Raw genomic sequence first — 20,000 nt, 5'->3', positions numbered from 1 at the left:
ACTCGCACAAACCGAACACAACTCACGCGCCACGACGTACACTGTGCACCAGCCCCCCAAAACGAATCACCCCCCGAAGGACTAAGAAGCCCGACGAACGCGCGAAAACATTTAGAGAGGCCGAGCAAGCACCGGTTAGCGCGAATGCAAATAACAAACGCAACAGGCAACTTTCGAGGGACATACTTTTCGCAACAAGCTTCCACTAGGAAAGCATAGGCAACTCGTTCGAACGTCAAAGCCAACCAAATGGCAATTACCCGAGGGACACGCTTTTCGCAAGGCACCTTCCACTAGGGAAGCGCAAGCAACCCGAAGGCGAGTCGAAGACAACCCGAGGGACATGGAGGAATGCACCAGTGGAGTTCGCTGCACAGGCAGGGATCCGTCCAACTCGCACAAACCGAACACAACTCACGCGCCACGACGTACACTGTGCACCAGCCCCCCAAAACGAATCACCCCCCGAAGGACTAAGAAGCCCGACGAACGCGCGAAAACATTTAGAGAGGCCGAGCAAGCACCGGTTAGCGCGAATGCAAATAACAAACGCAACAGGCAAATTTCGAGGGACATACTTTTCGCAACAAGCTTCCACTAGGAAAGCATAGGCAACTCGTTCGAACGTCAAAGCCAACAAAATGGCAATTACCCGAGGGACACGCTTTTCGCAAGGCACCTTCCACTAGGGAAGCGCAAGCAACCCGAAGGCGAGTCGAAGACAACCCGAGGGACATGGAGGAATGCACCAGTGGAGTTCGCTGCACAGGCAGGGATCCGTCCAACTCGCACAAACCGAACACAACTCACGCGCCACGACGTACACTGTGCACCAGCCCCCCAAAACGAATCACCCCCCGAAGGACCAAGAAGCCCGACGAACGCGCGAAAACATTTAGAGAGGCCGAGCAAGCACCGGTTAGCGCGAATGCAAATAACAAACGCAACAGGCAACTTTCGAGGGACATACTTCTCGCAACAAGCTTCCACAAGGAAAGCACAGGCAACTCGTTCGCACGCCAAAGCCAACCAAATGGCAATTTAACCGAGGGACATGCATTTCGCAAGGCAACTTGTACAATTACCCGAGGGACATGGCATGCTTGCCAAGGCCGTGGCTTGGCATGCTTGCCAAGGCCGTGGCATGACATGCTGCTGGCCAAGGCCGGGCATGCCATGCTGCTGGACAAGGCCGTGGCAAGGCATGCTGATGGCCGAGGCCGTGGCAAGGCATGCTGATGGCCGAGGCCGTGGCAAGGCATGCTGATGGCCGAGGCCGTGGCAAGGCATGCTGCTGGCCAAGGCGTTGGCATGGCATGCTGCTGCTGACCAAGGCTTGGGCTTGCCATGCTGCCGGCCAAGGCCGCGGCATGGCATGCTGCCGGCCAAGGCCGCGGCATGCCATGTTGCTGGCCAAGGCCGTGGCATGGCATGCTGCTGGCCAAGGCCGTGGCATGACATGCTGGCCAAGGCCGGGGCATGGCAAGCTGCTGGCCAAGGTCGTGGCATGGCACGCTGCTGGCCAAGGCCGGGGCATAGCACGCTGCTGGCCATGGCCGTGGCTTGGCAAGGTTGCCAAGGCCGGGGCATGGCGTGCTGCTGGCCAAGGCTTTGGCATGCCATGTTGCTGGCCAAGGCTGTGGCATGGCATGCTGCTGGCCAAGGCTGTGGCATGGCATGCTGCTGGCCAAGGCCGTGGCATGACATGCTGGCCAAGGCCGGGGCATGGCATGCTGCTGGCCAAGGTCGTGGCATGGCATGCTGCTGGCCAAGGCCGTGGCATGACATGCTTGCCAAGGCCAGGGCATGGCATGCTGCTGGCCAAGGCTTTGGCATGCCATGTTGCTGGCCAAGGCTGTGGCATGGCATGCTGCCCTAGGCCAACGTGCCACCGCCACCGCCGCGGGCCGCCACTCGACGCATCCCGTGCTTGGCTATGTAGTTTCGATGCCACAAGCCAATGCCACAAGCCAAGCGATGGCATGTGCCAAGCGCCCGCCTAGGCATAGGCGTGGCCTGTGGCCTGGCCATGCTGGCCAGCCTTAAGGGAGGTGCCCCCCCCTTATAATAGCCTGTTAAGCCCTTTTCAATCTGGCAGGAGGAAACATCAAGCATGTTCGAGGAGTCATAATGGGGTTTTTTTAAAAAGTAATGGTTTTTTGCCAAAACTTTCAACATGAAAGTTGTATGAAATAATTTAATACACCATAAAAAAAATTATAAAAAAATATTTGGCCACCGGAATATTTTATTTTAATTTATTTCAATTTTAATACTTAAAAAATAATAAAAATTACTAAAAATACTCAAAAAATTCTAGAAAAATTCCAACAATTATAAGATGAGGCACTAGTAATTATAGTAATTTTTTTAATTATTTTTTTATTTTTAATTTATTTTATTATAATTTTTATGAGTAAATAAATAATTAAAAAGCCCGACGAACGTGCAAAAACTCTTAGAGAAACCCAGCAAGCATCGGATAGCTCGAATGCAAATAACAAACGCAACAGGCAACTTCCGAGGGACATACTTTTCCCAACAAGCTTCCACTGGGGAAAGCACTAGCAACGTGTTCGCAAGTCAAAGGCAACCAAACCGGCTATTACCCGAGGGACAAGCATTTCGCAGGGCAACATATACGTAAGTCAAAGCCAAACCAAATGGCAATTACACGAGGGACAGGATTGCTTGCCAAGGGCGTGGCATGCGATGTTCTAGCCCAAGGCCAAGGCACGCCACGCTGCGGGACAAGGCCGTGGCAAGACATGCGGCTGGCCTTGGCCTTGGCATGGCATGCCGCCGGCTTTGGCTGGGCTGCGTTGGCCTTGCCATGGAATGTTGCTGGCTTCGGATGGGCTGCCTCGGCCTTGGCCTTGGCCGTGGCATGGCATGGCATGCTGCTGGCCTTGGCCTTGGCCTTGGCATGGCATGCTGCTGGCTTTGGCTGGGCTGCCTTGGCCGTGGCATGGCATGCTGCTGGCTTTGGCTGGGCTGCCTTGGCCGTGGCATGGCATGCTGCTGGCCTAGGCCTTGGCATGGCATGCTGCTGGCTTTGGCTGGGCTGCCTTGGCCGTGGCATGGCATGCTGCTGGCCTAGGCCTTGGCATGGCATGCTGCTGGCTTTGGCTGGCAGCCTTGGCCGTGGCATGGCATGCTGCTGGCCTTGGCCTTGGCATGGCATGCTGCTGGCTTTGGCTGGCCTGCCTTGGCCGTGGCATGGCATGCTGCTGGCCTTGGCCTTGGCATGGCATGCTGCTGGCTTTGGCTGGCCTGCCTTGGCCGTGGCATGGCATGCTGCTGGCCTAGGCCTTGGCATGGCATGCTGCTGGCTTTGGCTGGCCTGCCTTGGCCGTGGCATGGCATGCTGCTGGCCTAGGCATGGCATGGCATGCTGCTGGCTTTGGCTGGGCTGCCTTGGCCGTGGCATGGCATGCTGCTGGCCTTGGCCTTGATATGGCATGCTGCTGGCTTTGGCTGGGCTGCCTTGGCCGTGGCATGGCATGCTGCTGGCCTAGGCCTTGGCATGGCATGCTGCTGGCTTTGGCTGGGCTGCCTTGGCCTTGGCATGGCATGCTGCTGGCTTTGGCTGGCCTGCCTTGGCCGTGGCATGGCATGCTGCTGGCCTAGGCCATGGCATGGCATGCTGCTGGCTTTGGCTGGGCTGCCTTGGCCGTGGCATGGCATGCTGCTGCCCTTGGCCTTGATATGGCATGCTGCTGGCTTTGGCTGGGCTGCCTTGGCCGTGGCATGGCATGCTGCTGGCCTAGGCCTTGGCATGGCATGCTGCTGGCTTTGGCTGGCCTGCGTTGGCCGTGGCATGGCATGCTGCTGGCCTAGGCCTTCGCATGGCATGCTGCTGGCCTAGGCCTTCGCATGGCATGCTGCTGGCTTTGGCTGGGCTGCCTTGGCCGTGGCATGGCATGCTGCTGGCCTTGGCCTTGGCATGGCATGCTGCTGGCTTTGGCTGGGCTGCCTTGGCCGTGGCATGGCATGCTGGTGGCCTAGGCCTTGGCATGGCATGCTGCTGGCTTTGGCTGGCCTGCCTTGGCCGTGGCATGGCATGCTGCTGGCCTAAGCCTTGGCATGGCATGCTGCTGGCTTTGGTTGGGCTGCCTTGGCCGTGGCATGGCATGCTGCTGGCCTTGGCCTTGGCATGGCATGCTGCTCGCTTTGGCTGGCCTGCCTTGGCCGTGGCATGGCATGCTGCTGGCCTAGGCCTTGGCATGGCATGCTGCTGGCTTTGGCTGGGCTGCCTTGGCCGTGGCATGGCATGCTGCTGGCCTTGGCCTTGGCATGCCATGCTGTTGGCTTTGGCTGGCCTGCCTTGGCCGTGGCATGGCATGCTGCTGGCCTAGGCCTTGGCATGGCATGCTGCTGGCTTTGGCTGGGCTGCCTTGGCCGTGGCATGGCATGCTGCTGGCCTTGGCCTTGGCATGGCATGCTGCTGGCTTTGGCTGGGCTGCCTTGGCCGTGGCATGGCATGCTGCTGGCCTTGGCCTTGGCATGGCATGCTGCTGGCTTTGGCTGGGCTGCCTTGGCCGTGGCATGGCATGCTGCTGGCCTAGGCCTTGGCATGGCATGCTGCTGGCTTTGGCTGGGCTGCCTTGGCCGTGGCATGGCATGCTGCTGGCCTAGGCCTTGGCATGGTATGCTGCTGGCCTAGGCCTTGGCATGGCATGCTGCTGGCTTTGGCTGGCAGCCTTGGCCGTGGCATGGCATGCTGCTGGCCTTGGCCTTGGCATGGCATGCTGCTGGCCTTGGCCATGGCATGGCATGCTGCTGGCTTTGGCAGGCCTGCCTTGGCCGTGGCATGGCATGCTGCTGGCCTTGGCCTTGGCATGGCATGCTGCTGGCTTTGGCTGGCCTGCCTTGGCCGTGGCATGGCATGCTGCTGGCCTAGGCCTTGGCATGGCATGCTGCTGGCTTTGGCTGGCCTGCCTTGGCCGTGGCATGGCATGCTGCTGGCCTAGGCATGGCATGGCATGCTGCTGGCTTTGGCTGGGCTGCCTTGGCCGTGGCATGGCATGCTGCTGGCCTTGGCCTTGATATGGCATGCTGCTGGCTTTGGCTGGGCTGCCTTGGCCGTGGCATGGCATGCTGCTGGCCTAGGCCTTGGCATGGCATGCTGCTGGCTTTGGCTGGGCTGCCTTGGCCGTGGCATGGCATGCTGCTGGCCTTGGCCTTGGCATGGCATGCTGCTGGCTTTGGCTGGCCTGCCTTGGCCGTGGCATGGCATGCTGCTGGCCTAGGCCATGGCATGGCATGCTGCTGGCTTTGGCTGGGCTGCCTTGGCCGTGGCATGGCATGCTGCTGCCCTTGGCCTTGATATGGCATGCTGCTGGCTTTGGCTGGGCTGCCATGGCCGTGGCATGGCATGCTGCTGGCCTAGGCCTTGGCATGGCATGCTGCTGGCTTTGGCTGGCCTGCGTTGGCCGTGGCATGGCATGCTGCTGGCCTAGGCCTTGGCATGGCATGCTGCTGGCTTTGGCTGGGCTGCCTTGGCCGTGGCATGGCATGCTGCTGGCCTTGGCCTTGGCATGGCATGCTGCTGGCTTTGGCTGGGCTGCCTTGGCCGTGGCATGGCATGCTGGTGGCCTAGGCCTTGGCATGGCATGCTGCTGGCTTTGGCTGGCCTGCCTTGGCCGTGGCATGGCATGCTGCTGGCCTAAGCCTTGGCATGGCATGCTGCTGGCTTTGGTTGGGCTGCCTTGGCCGTGGCATGGCATGCTGCTGGCCTAGGCCTTGGCATGGCATGCTGCTCGCTTTGGCTGGCCTGCCTTGGCCGTGGCATGGCATGCTGCTGGCCTAGGCCTTGGCATGGCATGCTGCTGGCTTTGGCTGGGCTGCCTTGGCCGTGGCATGGCATGCTGCTGGCCTTGGCCTTGGCATGCCATGCTGTTGGCTTTGGCTGGCCTGCCTTGGCCGTGGCATGGCATGCTGCTGGCCTAGGCCTTGGCATGGCATGCTGCTGGCTTTGGCTGGGCTGCCTTGGCCGTGGCATGGCATGCTGCTGGCCTTGGCCTTGGCATGGCATGCTGCTGGCTTTGGCTGGGCTGCCTTGGCCGTGGCATGGCATGCTGCTGGCCTTGGCCTTGGCATGGCATGCTGCTGGCTTTGGCTGGGCTGCCTTGGCCGTGGCATGGCATGCTGCTGGCCTAGGCCTTGGCATGGCATGCTGCTGGCTTTGGCTGGGCTGCCTTGGCCGTGGCATGGCATGCTGCTGGCCTAGGCCGTGGCATGGCATGCTGCTGGCCTTGGCCTTGGCATGGCATGCTGCTGGCTTTGGCTGGCCTGCCTTGGCCGTGGCATGGCATGCTGCTGGCCTAGGCCTTGGCATGGCATGCTGCTGGCTTTGGCTGGCCTGCCTTGGCCGTGGCATGGCATGCTGCTGGCCTAGGCCTTGGCATGGCATGCTGCTGGCTTTGGCTGGCCTGCCTTGGCCGTGGCATGGCATGCTGCTGGCCTAGGCATGGCATGGCATGCTGCTGGCTTTGGCTGGGCTGCCTTGGCCGTGGCATGGCATGCTGCTGGCCTTGGCCTTGATATGGCATGCTGCTGGCTTTGGCTGGGCTGCCTTGGCCGTGGCATGGCATGCTGCTGGCCTAGGCCTTGGCATGGCATGCTGCTGGCTTTGGCTGGGCTGCCTTGGCCGTGGCATGGCATGCTGCTGGCCTTGGCCTTGGCATGGCATGCTGCTGGCTTTGGCTGGCCTGCCTTGGCCGTGGCATGGCATGCTGCTGGCCTAGGCCATGGCATGGCATGCTGCTGGCTTTGGCTGGGCTGCCTTGGCCGTGGCATGGCATGCTGCTGCCCTTGGCCTTGATATGGCATGCTGCTGGCTTTGGCTGGGCTGCCATGGCCGTGGCATGGCATGCTGCTGGCCTAGGCCTTGGCATGGCATGCTGCTGGCTTTGGCTGGCCTGCGTTGGCCGTGGCATGGCATGCTGCTGGCCTAGGCCTTGGCATGGCATGCTGCTGGCTTTGGCTGGGCTGCCTTGGCCGTGGCATGGCATGCTGCTGGCCTTGGCCTTGGCATGGCATGCTGCTGGCTTTGGCTGGGCTGCCTTGGCCGTGGCATGGCATGCTGGTGGCCTAGGCCTTGGCATGGCATGCTGCTGGCTTTGGCTGGCCTGCCTTGGCCGTGGCATGGCATGCTGCTGGCCTAAGCCTTGGCATGGCATGCTGCTGGCTTTGGTTGGGCTGCCTTGGCCGTGGCATGGCATGCTGCTGGCCTAGGCCTTGGCATGGCATGCTGCTCGCTTTGGCTGGCCTGCCTTGGCCGTGGCATGGCATGCTGCTGGCCTAGGCCTTGGCATGGCATGCTGCTGGCTTTGGCTGGGCTGCCTTGGCCGTGGCATGGCATGCTGCTGGCCTTGGCCTTGGCATGCCATGCTGTTGGCTTTGGCTGGCCTGCCTTGGCCGTGGCATGGCATGCTGCTGGCCTAGGCCTTGGCATGGCATGCTGCTGGCTTTGGCTGGGCTGCCTTGGCCGTGGCATGGCATGCTGCTGGCCTTGGCCTTGGCATGGCATGCTGCTGGCTTTGGCTGGGCTGCCTTGGCCGTGGCATGGCATGCTGCTGGCCTTGGCCTTGGCATGGCATGCTGCTGGCTTTGGCTGGGCTGCCTTGGCCGTGGCATGGCATGCTGCTGGCCTAGGCCTTGGCATGGCATGCTGCTGGCTTTGGCTGGGCTGCCTTGGCCGTGGCATGGCATGCTGCTGGCCTAGGCCGTGGCATGGCATGCTGCTGGCCTTGGCCTTGGCATGGCATGCTGCTGGCTTTGGCTGGCCTGCCTTGGCCGTGGCATGGCATGCTGCTGGCCTAGGCCTTGGCATGGCATGCTGCTGGCTTTGGCTGGCCTGTTTTGGCCGTGGCATGGCATGCTGCTGGCCTAGGCCTTGGCATGGCATGCTGCTGGCTTTGGCTGGCCTGCCTTGGCCGTGGCATGGCATGCTGCTGGCCTAGGCCATGGCATGGCATGCTGCTGGCTTTGGCTGGGCTGCCTTGGCCGTGGCATGGCATGCTGCTGGCCTTGGCCTTGATATGGCATGCTGCTGGCTTTGGCTGGGCTGCCTTGGCCGTGCCATGGCATGCTGCTGGCCTAGGCCTTGGCATGGCATGCTGCTGGCTTTGGCTGGCCTGCCTTGGCCGTGGCATGGCATGCTGCTGGCCTTGGCCTTGGCATGGCATGCTGCTGGCTTTGGCTGGCCTGCCTTGGCCGTGGCATGGCATGCTGCTGGCCTAGGCCATGGCATGGCATGCTGCTGGCTTTGGCTGGGCTGCCTTGGCCGTGGCATGGCATGCTGCTGCCCTTGGCCGTGATATGGCATGCTGCTGGCTTTGGCTGGGCTGCCTTGGCCGTGGCATGGCATGCTGCTGGCCTAGGCCTTGGCATGGCATGTTGCTGGCTTTGGCTGGCCTGCCTTGGCCGTGGCATGGCATGCTGCTGGCCTAGGCCTTGGCATGGCATGCTGCTGGCTTTGGCTGGGCTGCCTTGGCCGTGGCATGGCATGCTGCTGGCCTTGGCCTTGGCATGGCATGCTGCTGGCTTTGGCGGGGCTGCCTTGGCCGTGGCATGGCATGCTGGTGGCCTAGGCCTTGGCATGGCATGCTGCTGGCTTTGGCTGGCCTGCCTTGGCCGTGGCATGGCATGCTGCTGGCCTAGGCCTTGGCATGGCATGCTGCTGGCTTTGGTTGGGCTGCCTTGGCCGTGGCATGGCATGCTGCTGGCCTTGGCCTTGGCATGGCATGCTGCTGGCTTTGGCTGGCCTGCCTTGGCCGTGGCATGGCATGCTGCTGGCCTTGGCCTTGGCATGGCATGCTGCTGGCTTTGGCTGGGCTGCCTTGGCCGTGGCATGGCATGCTGCTGGCCTAGGCCTTGGCATGGCATGCTGCTGGCTTTGGCTGGGCTGCCTTGGCCGTGGCATGGCATGCTGCTGGCCTAGGCCGTGGCATGGCATGCTGCTGGCCTTGGCCTTGGCATGGCATGCTGCTGGCTTTGGCTGGCCTGCCTTGGCCGTGGCATGGCATGCTGCTGGCCTAGGCCTTGGCATGGCATGCTGCTGGCTTTGGGTGGGCTGCCTTGGCCGTGGCATGGCATGCTGCTGGCCTTGGCCTTGGCATGGCATGCTGCTGGCTTTGGCTGGCCTGCCTTGGCCGTGGCATGGCATGCTGCTGGCCTAGGCCTTGGCATGGCATGCTGCTGGCTTTGGCTGGGCTGCCTTGGCCGTGGCATGGCATGCTGCTGGCCTTGGCCTTGGCATGGCATGCTGCTGGCTTTGGCTGGGCTGCCTTGGCCGTGGCATGGCATGCTGCTGGCTTTGGCTTGCCTGCCTTGGCCGTGGCATGGCATGCTGCTGGCCTAGGCCTTGGCATGGCATGCTGCTGGCTTTGGCTGGGCTGCCTTGGCCGTGGCATGGCATGCTGCTGGCCTTGGCCTTGGCATGGCATGCTGCTGGCTTTGGCTGGGCTGCCTTGGCCGTGGCATGGCATGCTGGTGGCCTAGGCCTTGGCATGGCATGCTGCTGGCTTTGGCTGGCCTGCCTTGGCCGTGGCATGGCATGCTGCTGGCCTAGGCCTTGGCATGGCATGCTGCTGGCTTTGGCTGGGCTGCCTTGGCCGTGGCATGGCATGCTGCTGGCCTTGGCCTTGGCATGGCATGCTGCTGGCTTTGGCTGGCCTGCCTTGGCCGTGGCATGGCATGCTGCTGGCCTAGGCCATGGCATGGCATGCTGCTGGCTTTGGCTGGGCTGCCTTGGCCGTGGCATGGCATGCTGCTGCCCTTGGCCGTGATATGGCATGCTGCTGGCTTTGGCTGGGCTGCCTTGGCCGTGGCATGGCATGCTGCTGGCCTAGGCCTTGGCATGGCATGTTGCTGGCTTTGGCTGGCCTGCCTTGGCCGTGGCATGGCATGCTGCTGGCCTAGGCCTTGGCATGGCATGCTGCTGGCTTTGGCTGGGCTGCCTTGGCCGTGGCATGGCATGCTGCTGGCCTTGGCCTTGGCATGGCATGCTGCTGGCTTTGGCGGGGCTGCCTTGGCCGTGGCATGGCATGCTGGTGGCCTAGGCCTTGGCATGGCATGCTGCTGGCTTTGGCTGGCCTGCCTTGGCCGTGGCATGGCATGCTGCTGGCCTAGGCCTTGGCATGGCATGCTGCTGGCTTTGGTTGGGCTGCCTTGGCCGTGGCATGGCATGCTGCTGGCCTTGGCCTTGGCATGGCATGCTGCTGGCTTTGGCTGGCCTGCCTTGGCCGTGGCATGGCATGCTGCTGGCCTTGGCCTTGGCATGGCATGCTGCTGGCTTTGGCTGGGCTGCCTTGGCCGTGGCATGGCATGCTGCTGGCCTAGGCCTTGGCATGGCATGCTGCTGGCTTTGGCTGGGCTGCCTTGGCCGTGGCATGGCATGCTGCTGGCCTAGGCCGTGGCATGGCATGCTGCTGGCCTTGGCCTTGGCATGGCATGCTGCTGGCTTTGGCTGGCCTGCCTTGGCCGTGGCATGGCATGCTGCTGGCCTAGGCCTTGGCATGGCATGCTGCTGGCTTTGGGTGGGCTGCCTTGGCCGTGGCATGGCATGCTGCTGGCCTTGGCCTTGGCATGGCATGCTGCTGGCTTTGGCTGGCCTGCCTTGGCCGTGGCATGGCATGCTGCTGGCCTAGGCCTTGGCATGGCATGCTGCTGGCTTTGGCTGGGCTGCCTTGGCCGTGGCATGGCATGCTGCTGGCCTTGGCCTTGGCATGGCATGCTGCTGGCTTTGGCTGGGCTGCCTTGGCCGTGGCATGGCATGCTGCTGGCTTTGGCTTGCCTGCCTTGGCCGTGGCATGGCATGCTGCTGGCCTAGGCCTTGGCATGGCATGCTGCTGGCTTTGGCTGGGCTGCCTTGGCCGTGGCATGGCATGCTGCTGGCCTTGGCCTTGGCATGGCATGCTGCTGGCTTTGGCTGGGCTGCCTTGGCCGTGGCATGGCATGCTGGTGGCCTAGGCCTTGGCATGGCATGCTGCTGGCTTTGGCTGGCCTGCCTTGGCCGTGGCATGGCATGCTGCTGGCCTAGGCCTTGGCATGGCATGCTGCTGGCTTTGGCTGGGCTGCCTTGGCCGTGGCATGGCATGCTGCTGGCCTTGGCCTTGGCATGGCATGCTGCTGGCTTTGGCTGGCCTGCCTTGGCCGTGGCATGGCATGCTGCTGGCCTAGGCCATGGCATGGCATGCTGCTGGCTTTGGCTGGGCTGCCTTGGCCGTGGCATGGCATGCTGCTGCCCTTGGCCTTGATATGGCATGCTGCTGGCTTTGGCTGGGCTGCCATGGCCGTGGCATGGCATGCTGCTGGCCTAGGCCTTGGCATGGCATGCTGCTGGCTTTGGCTGGCCTGCGTTGGCCGTGGCATGGCATGCTGCTGGCCTAGGCCTTGGCATGGCATGCTGCTGGCTTTGGCTGGGCTGCCTTGGCCGTGGCATGGCATGCTGCTGGCCTTGGCCTTGGCATGGCATGCTGCTGGCTTTGGCTGGGCTGCCTTGGCCGTGGCATGGCATGCTGGTGGCCTAGGCCTTGGCATGGCATGCTGCTGGCTTTGGCTGGCCTGCCTTGGCCGTGGCATGGCATGCTGCTGGCCTAAGCCTTGGCATGGCATGCTGCTGGCTTTGGTTGGGCTGCCTTGGCCGTGGCATGGCATGCTGCTGGCCTAGGCCTTGGCATGGCATGCTGCTCGCTTTGGCTGGCCTGCCTTGGCCGTGGCATGGCATGCTGCTGGCCTAGGCCTTGGCATGGCATGCTGCTGGCTTTGGCTGGGCTGCCTTGGCCGTGGCATGGCATGCTGCTGGCCTTGGCCTTGGCATGCCATGCTGTTGGCTTTGGCTGGCCTGCCTTGGCCGTGGCATGGCATGCTGCTGGCCTAGGCCTTGGCATGGCATGCTGCTGGCTTTGGCTGGGCTGCCTTGGCCGTGGCATGGCATGCTGCTGGCCTTGGCCTTGGCATGGCATGCTGCTGGCTTTGGCTGGGCTGCCTTGGCCGTGGCATGGCATGCTGCTGGCCTTGGCCTTGGCATGGCATGCTGCTGGCTTTGGCTGGGCTGCCTTGGCCGTGGCATGGCATGCTGCTGGCCTAGGCCTTGGCATGGCATGCTGCTGGCTTTGGCTGGGCTGCCTTGGCCGTGGCATGGCATGCTGCTGGCCTAGGCCGTGGCATGGCATGCTGCTGGCCTTGGCCTTGGCATGGCATGCTGCTGGCTTTGGCTGGCCTGCCTTGGCCGTGGCATGGCATGCTGCTGGCCTAGGCCTTGGCATGGCATGCTGCTGGCTTTGGCTGGCCTGTTTTGGCCGTGGCATGGCATGCTGCTGGCCTAGGCCTTGGCATGGCATGCTGCTGGCTTTGGCTGGCCTGCCTTGGCCGTGGCATGGCATGCTGCTGGCCTAGGCCATGGCATGGCATGCTGCTGGCTTTGGCTGGGCTGCCTTGGCCGTGGCATGGCATGCTGCTGGCCTTGGCCTTGATATGGCATGCTGCTGGCTTTGGCTGGGCTGCCTTGGCCGTGCCATGGCATGCTGCTGGCCTAGGCCTTGGCATGGCATGCTGCTGGCTTTGGCTGGCCTGCCTTGGCCGTGGCATGGCATGCTGCTGGCCTTGGCCTTGGCATGGCATGCTGCTGGCTTTGGCTGGCCTGCCTTGGCCGTGGCATGGCATGCTGCTGGCCTAGGCCATGGCATGGCATGCTGCTGGCTTTGGCTGGGCTGCCTTGGCCGTGGCATGGCATGCTGCTGCCCTTGGCCGTGATATGGCATGCTGCTGGCTTTGGCTGGGCTGCCTTGGCCGTGGCATGGCATGCTGCTGGCCTAGGCCTTGGCATGGCATGTTGCTGGCTTTGGCTGGCCTGCCTTGGCCGTGGCATGGCATGCTGCTGGCCTAGGCCTTGGCATGGCATGCTGCTGGCTTTGGCTGGGCTGCCTTGGCCGTGGCATGGCATGCTGCTGGCCTTGGCCTTGGCATGGCATGCTGCTGGCTTTGGCGGGGCTGCCTTGGCCGTGGCATGGCATGCTGGTGGCCTAGGCCTTGGCATGGCATGCTGCTGGCTTTGGCTGGCCTGCCTTGGCCGTGGCATGGCATGCTGCTGGCCTAGGCCTTGGCATGGCATGCTGCTGGCTTTGGTTGGGCTGCCTTGGCCGTGGCATGGCATGCTGCTGGCCTTGGCCTTGGCATGGCATGCTGCTGGCTTTGGCTGGCCTGCCTTGGCCGTGGCATGGCATGCTGCTGGCCTTGGCCTTGGCATGGCATGCTGCTGGCTTTGGCTGGGCTGCCTTGGCCGTGGCATGGCATGCTGCTGGCCTAGGCCTTGGCATGGCATGCTGCTGGCTTTGGCTGGGCTGCCTTGGCCGTGGCATGGCATGCTGCTGGCCTAGGCCGTGGCATGGCATGCTGCTGGCCTTGGCCTTGGCATGGCATGCTGCTGGCTTTGGCTGGCCTGCCTTGGCCGTGGCATGGCATGCTGCTGGCCTAGGCCTTGGCATGGCATGCTGCTGGCTTTGGGTGGGCTGCCTTGGCCGTGGCATGGCATGCTGCTGGCCTTGGCCTTGGCATGGCATGCTGCTGGCTTTGGCTGGCCTGCCTTGGCCGTGGCATGGCATGCTGCTGGCCTAGGCCTTGGCATGGCATGCTGCTGGCTTTGGCTGGGCTGCCTTGGCCGTGGCATGGCATGCTGCTGGCCTTGGCCTTGGCATGGCATGCTGCTGGCTTTGGCTGGGCTGCCTTGGCCGTGGCATGGCATGCTGCTGGCTTTGGCTTGCCTGCCTTGGCCGTGGCATGGCATGCTGCTGGCCTAGGCCTTGGCATGGCATGCTGCTGGCTTTGGCTGGGCTGCCTTGGCCGTGGCATGGCATGCTGCTGGCCTTGGCCTTGGCATGGCATGCTGCTGGCTTTGGCTGGGCTGCCTTGGCCGTGGCATGGCATGCTGGTGGCCTAGGCCTTGGCATGGCATGCTGCTGGCTTTGGCTGGCCTGCCTTGGCCGTGGCATGGCATGCTGCTGGCCTAGGCCTTGGCATGGCATGCTGCTGGCTTTGGGTGGGCTGCCTTGGCCGTGGCATGGCATGCTGCTGGCCTTGGCCTTGGCATGGCATGCTGCTGGCTTTGGCTGGCCTGCCTTGGCCGTGGCATGGCATGCTGCTGGCCTAGGCCTTGGCATGGCATGCTGCTGGCTTTGGCTGGGCTGCCTTGGCCGTGGCATGGCATGCTGCTGGCCTTGGCCTTGGCATGGCATGCTGCTGGCTTTGGCTGGGCTGCCTTGGCCGTGGCATGGCATGCTGCTGGCCATGGCCTTGGCATGGCATGCTGCTGGCTTTGGCTTGCCTGCCTTGGCCGTGGCATGGCATGCTGCTGGCCTAGGCCTTGGCATGGCATGCTGCTTGCTTTGGCTGGGCTGCCTTGGCCGTGGCATGGCATGCTGCTGGCCTTGGCCTTGGCATGGCATGCTGCTGGCTTTGGCTGGCCTGCCTTGGCCGTGGCATGGCATGCTGCTGGCCTAGGCCTTGGCATGGCATGCTGCTGGCTTTGGCTGGGCTGCCTTGGCCGTGGCATGGCATGCTGCTGGCCTTGGCCTTGGCATGGCATGCTGCTGGCTTTGGCTTGCCTGCCTTGGCCGTGGCATGGCATGCTGCTGGCCTAGGCCTTGGCATGGCATGCTGCTGGCTTTGGCTGGGCTGCCTTGGCCGTGGCATGGCATGCTGCTGGCCTTGGCCTTGGCTTGGCATGCTGCTGGCTTTGGCTGGGCTGCCTTGGCTGCGGTTCTTATCACTAGACGTGCGTTGCGTGCGAAGGCGTGCAAAGGCGTGCGCGACCATGCGCGCAACACGCGCACCGTGGTCAAAAGACCACGCGCGCGGTATTCGCACAGGCCACGCTGCCCACGCCGCGGGCATGCCAGGCCGCCCAGGCCGTGCGCATGCCATGCCGTGCTGCCCAGGCCGGCTGCATGCCAGGCCGCCCAGGCCGTGCGCATGCCATGCCGTGCTGCCCACGCCGCGGGCATGCCAGGCCGGCTGCATGCCAGGCCGCCCAGGCCGTGCGCATGCCATGCCGTGCTGCCCACGCCGCGGGCATGCCAGGCCGGCTGCATGCCAGGCCGCCCAGGCCGTGCGCATGCCATGCCGTGCTGCCCATGCCGCGCGCATGCCAGGCCGCCCACGCCCGCGCGCATGCCACGCCATGCTGCCCAAGGCCGCGCCCAGGCCGCGCAAGGCCGCGCCCAGGCCGCCCAAGGCCGCGCCCAGGCCGCGCAAGGCCGCGCCCAGGCCGCCCAAGGCCGCGCCCAGGCCGCGCAAGGCCGCGCCCAGGCCGCCCAAGGCCGCGCCCAGGCCGCGCAAGGCCGCCCAAGGCCGCGGTCCAGGCCGCCCAAGGCCGCGGCCGAGCCGCCCCAGGCCGCAGCCCAGGCCGCGGTCGAGCCGCAGTGCATGTAACCCAAGGCCGCAGCCCAGGCCGCGCCCAACATGGGGCGTACCTGCCACTGCCTTGCCCTGGGCAAGGGAGGTGCCCCCCCCTTATAATAGCCTGTTAAGCCCTTTTCAATCTGGCAGGAGGAAACATCAAGCATGTTCGAGGAGTCATAATGGGGTTTTTTTAAAAAGTAATGGTTTTTTGCCAAAACTTTCAACATGAAAGTTGTAGGAAATAATTTAATACACCATAAAAAAAATTAAAAAAAATATTTTTTTACAGAAAATATTTTATTTTAATTTATTTCGATATTAATACTTAAAAAATAATAAAAATTAATAAAAATAGTCAAAAAATTATGGAAAAATTCCCATAATTAAAGGATGATTCACTAGTAATTATAGAAATTATTAAATTATTTTTTTCATTTTTTTTATTTTATTTTGATTTTTTTATGCCAAATAAGGGCTTTAAAAATTCGAAAAGCTCCAGAAAAATTGCAAAAAAATAGGGAATGACATTTAAAATTGATTGTAGTGCATTTTTAATTGTGTTGCACGGTTTGGGTAAGATTATAAAAGAATCATGTTCAAAAAGATCGATCGAGGCGGTGGCACGCCATGGCCCTGGCCTTGGCCTTGGCCTTTGCCCGCGGCCTTGGCCTTTGCCTTGGCCTTGGCCATGCCTTGCACAGGGACTTGGCCTTGCCCACTGCCTTGGCCTTGGCTTTGGCCTTGGCCTTGGCATGGCATGGCATGCTCGCCGAGGCCGTGGCATGCCTTGCTGCTAGCCAAGGCCGTGGCGTGGCATGCTCGCCCAGCCCGTGGCATGCCGTGCTCGCCCAGCCCGTGGCACGCCATGTTGGCCCAAGGCATTGGCATGGCATGCCGGCCAAGGCATGCTGGCCAACGCTGCACAAGGCGGTGCCATGGCATGGCATGCTGACCAAGACCGTGCCATGGCATGCTGGGCGAGGCCGGGGCATGGCATGCTGGCCGAGGCCGTGGCTTGCCATGCCGCCACGGCCGTGGCATGCCGGGCAACGGACCGGCATGGCCCAGCCCGTGGCACGCCATGTTGGCCCAAGGCATTGGCATGGCATGCCGGCCAAGGCATGCTGGCCAACGCTGCGGCACGGCGTGCTGGACAAGGCGGTGCCATGGCATGGCATGCTGACCAAGACAGTGCCATGGCATGCTGGCCGAGGCCGTGGCATGGCATGCTGGCCGAGGCCGTGGCTTGCCATGCCGCCACGGCCGTGGCATGCTGGGCAACGGACCGGCATGGCATGCTGGCCGTGGCGGTGGCACGACATGCTGGCCAAGGCAGTGGCATGGCATGTAGGCCAAGGCTAAGGCATGGCACGCTGTGGCATGGCACGCTGGCCAAGGCAGTCGCAAGGCATGCGGGCCGAGGCCGCGGCACGGCCCGCTGGGCAACGCGGTGGCATGGCATGCTGGGCAACGCCGTGGCAAGGCATGCGGGCCGAGGCCTTGGCATGGCATGCTGGCCGAGGCCGTGGCATGGCATGCGGGCCGAGGCCGTGGCATGGCATGGCATGCGGGCCGAGGCCGTGGCATGGCATGCGGGCCGAGGCCGTGGCGTGGCATGGCATGGCATGTTGGGCAACGCCGTGGCAAGACATGCGGGCCGAGGCCGTGGCATGGCATGTTGGGCAACGCCCTGGCAAGCCATGCGGGCCGAGGCCGTGGCGTGGCATGTTCGCCAAGGCTAAGGCATGGCACGCCGGGCAACGCGGTGCATTGGCATGCTGGGCAGCGCGGTGGCAAGGCATGGGGGCCGAGGCCGTGGCATGGCATGTTGGGCAACGCCGTGGCAAGACATGCGGGCCGAGGCCGTGGCATGGCATGCGGGCCGAGGCCGTGGCACGACATGTTGGCCAAGGCTAAGGCATGGCACGCCGGGCAACGCGGTGGCATGGCATGCTGGGCAACGCGGTGGCAAGGCATGCGGGCCGAGGCCGTGGCATGGCATGTTGGGCAACGCCGTAGAAGGGCATGCGGGCCGAGGCCGTGGCATGGCATGCGGGCCGAGGCCGTGGCATGGCATGTTGGGCGACGCCGTAGCAAGGCATGCGGGCCGAGGCCGTGGCATGTCATGCGGGCCGAGGCCGTGGCATGGCATGCGGGCCGAGGCCGTGGCATGGCATGTTGGCCGAGGCCGTGGCAAGGCATGCGGGCCGAGGCCGTGGCATGGCATGTTTGGCAACGCCGTGGCAAGACATGCGGGCCGTGGCATGGCATGGCATGCGGGCCGAGGCCGTGGCACGACATGTTGGCCAAGGCTAAGGCATGGCACGCCGGGCAACGCGGTGGCATGGCACGCCGGGCAACGCGGTGGCAAGGCATGCGGGCCGGGGCCGTGGCATGGCATGTTGGGCGACGCCGTAGCAAGGCATGCGGTCCGAGGCCGTGGCATGTCATGCGGGCCGAGGCCATGGCATGGCATGCGGGCCGAGGCCGTGGCATGGCATGTTGGGCGACGCCGTAGCAAGGCATGCGGGCCGAGGCCGTGGCATGTCATGCGAGCCGAGGCCGTGGCATGGCATGCGGGCCGAGGCCGTGGCATGGCAAGTTGGGCGACGTCGTGGCAAGGCATGCGGGCCGAGGCCGTGGCATGTCACGCGGGCCGAGGCCGTGGCATGGCATGCGGGCAGAGGCCGTGGCATGGCATGTTGGGCGACGCCGTCGCAAGGCATGCGGGCCGAGGCCGTGGCATGGCATGCGGGCCGAGGCCGTGGCATGGCATGTTGGGCGACGCCGTAGCAAGGCATGCGGGCCGAGGCCGTGGCATGTCATGGCATGTTGGGCGACGCCGTAGCAAGGCATGCGGGCCGAGGCCGTGGCATGGCATGTTTGGCAACGCCGTGGCAAGACATGAGGGCCGTGGCATGGCATGGCATGCGGGCCGAGGCCGTGGCACGACATGTTGGCCAAGGCTAAGGCATGGCACGCCGGGCAACGCGGTGGCATGGCATGCGGGCCGGGGCCGTGGCATGGCATGTTGGCCAACGTCGTAGCAAGGCATGCGGGCCGAGGCCGAGGCCGTGGCACGGCATGCGGGCCGAGGCTGTGGCATGGCATGTTGGGCGACGCCGTAGCAAGGCATGCGGTCCGAGGCCGTGGCATGTCATGCGGGCCGAGGCCGTGGCATGGCATGCGGGCCGAGGCCGTGGCATGGCATGTTGGGCGACGCCGTAGCAAGGCATGCGGGCCGAGGCCGTGCCGTGGCATGCGGGCCGAGGCCGTGCCGTGGCATGCGGGCCGAGGCCGTGGCATGGCATGTTGGGCGACGCCGTAGCAAGGCATGCGGTCCGAGGCCGTGGCCTGTCATGCGGGCCGAGGCCGTGGCATGGCATGCGGGCCGAGGCCGTGGCATGGCATGCGGGCCGAGGCCGTGGCATGGCATGTTGGGCGACGCCGTAGCATGGCATGCGGGCCGAGGCCGTGGCATGTCATGCGCGCCGAGGCCGTGGCATGGCATGCGGGCCGAGGCCGTGGCATGGCAAGTTGGGCGACGTCGTGGCAAGGCATGCGGGCCGAGGCCGTGGCATGGCATGCGGGCCGAGGCCGTGGCAAGGCATGTTGGGCGACGCCGTCGCAAGGCATGCGGGCCGAGGCCGTGGCATGTCATGCGGGCCGAGGCCGTGGCATGGCATGCGGGCCGAGGCCGTGGCATGGCATGTTGGGCGACGCCGTAGCAAGGCATGCGGGCCGAGGCCGTGCCGTGGCATGCGGGCCGAGGCCGTGGCATGGCATGTTGGGCGACGCCGTAGCAAGGCATGCGGTCCGAGGCCGTGGCATGTCATGCGGGCCGAGGCCGTGGCATGGCATGCGGGCCGAGGCCGTGGCATGGCATGTTGGGCGACGCCGTAGCAAGGCATGCGGTCCGAGGCCGTGGCATGTCATGCGGGCCGAGGCCGTGGCATGGCATGCGGGCCGAGGCCGTGGCATGGCATGTTGGGCGACGCCGTAGCAAGGCATGCGGGCCGAGGCCGTGCCGTGGCATGCGGGCCGAGGCCGTGGCATGGCATGTTGGGCGACGCCGTAGCAAGGCATGCGGTCCGAGGCCGTGGCATGTCATGCGGGCCGAGGCCGTGGCATGGCATGCGGGCCGAGGCCGTGGCATGGCATGTTGGGCGACGCCGTAGCAAGGCATGCGGGCCGAGGCCGTGGCATGTCATGCGGGCCGAGGCCGTGGCATGGCATGCGGGCCGAGGCCGTGGCATGGCAAGTTGGGCGGCGTCGTGGCAAGGCATGCTGGCCGAGGCCGTGGCATGTCATGCGGGCCGAGGCCGTGGCATGGCATGCGGGCCGAGGCCGTGGCAAGGCATGTTGGGCGACGCCGTAGCAAGGCATGCGGGCCGAGGCCGTGGCATGTCATGCGGGCCGAGGCCGTGGCACGTCATGCGGGCCGAGGCCGTGGCATGGCATGTTTGGCCACGCCGTGGCAAGACATGCGGGCCGTGGCATGGCATGGCATGCGGGCCGAGGCCGTGGCTCGACATGTTGGCCAAGGCTAAGGCATGGCACGCCGGGCAACGCGGTGGCATGGCATGCTGGGCAAC

The sequence above is a fragment of the Camellia sinensis genome, unplaced genomic scaffold (assembly GCF_055761805.1).
Source record: "Camellia sinensis isolate YWXY unplaced genomic scaffold, ASM5576180v1 Unanchor4, whole genome shotgun sequence".
In the NCBI taxonomy this organism is placed as follows: domain Eukaryota; kingdom Viridiplantae; phylum Streptophyta; class Magnoliopsida; order Ericales; family Theaceae; genus Camellia; species Camellia sinensis.
The sequence above is the reverse complement of the archived record's forward strand: the minus strand, read 5'-3'. Positions refer to the sequence as shown.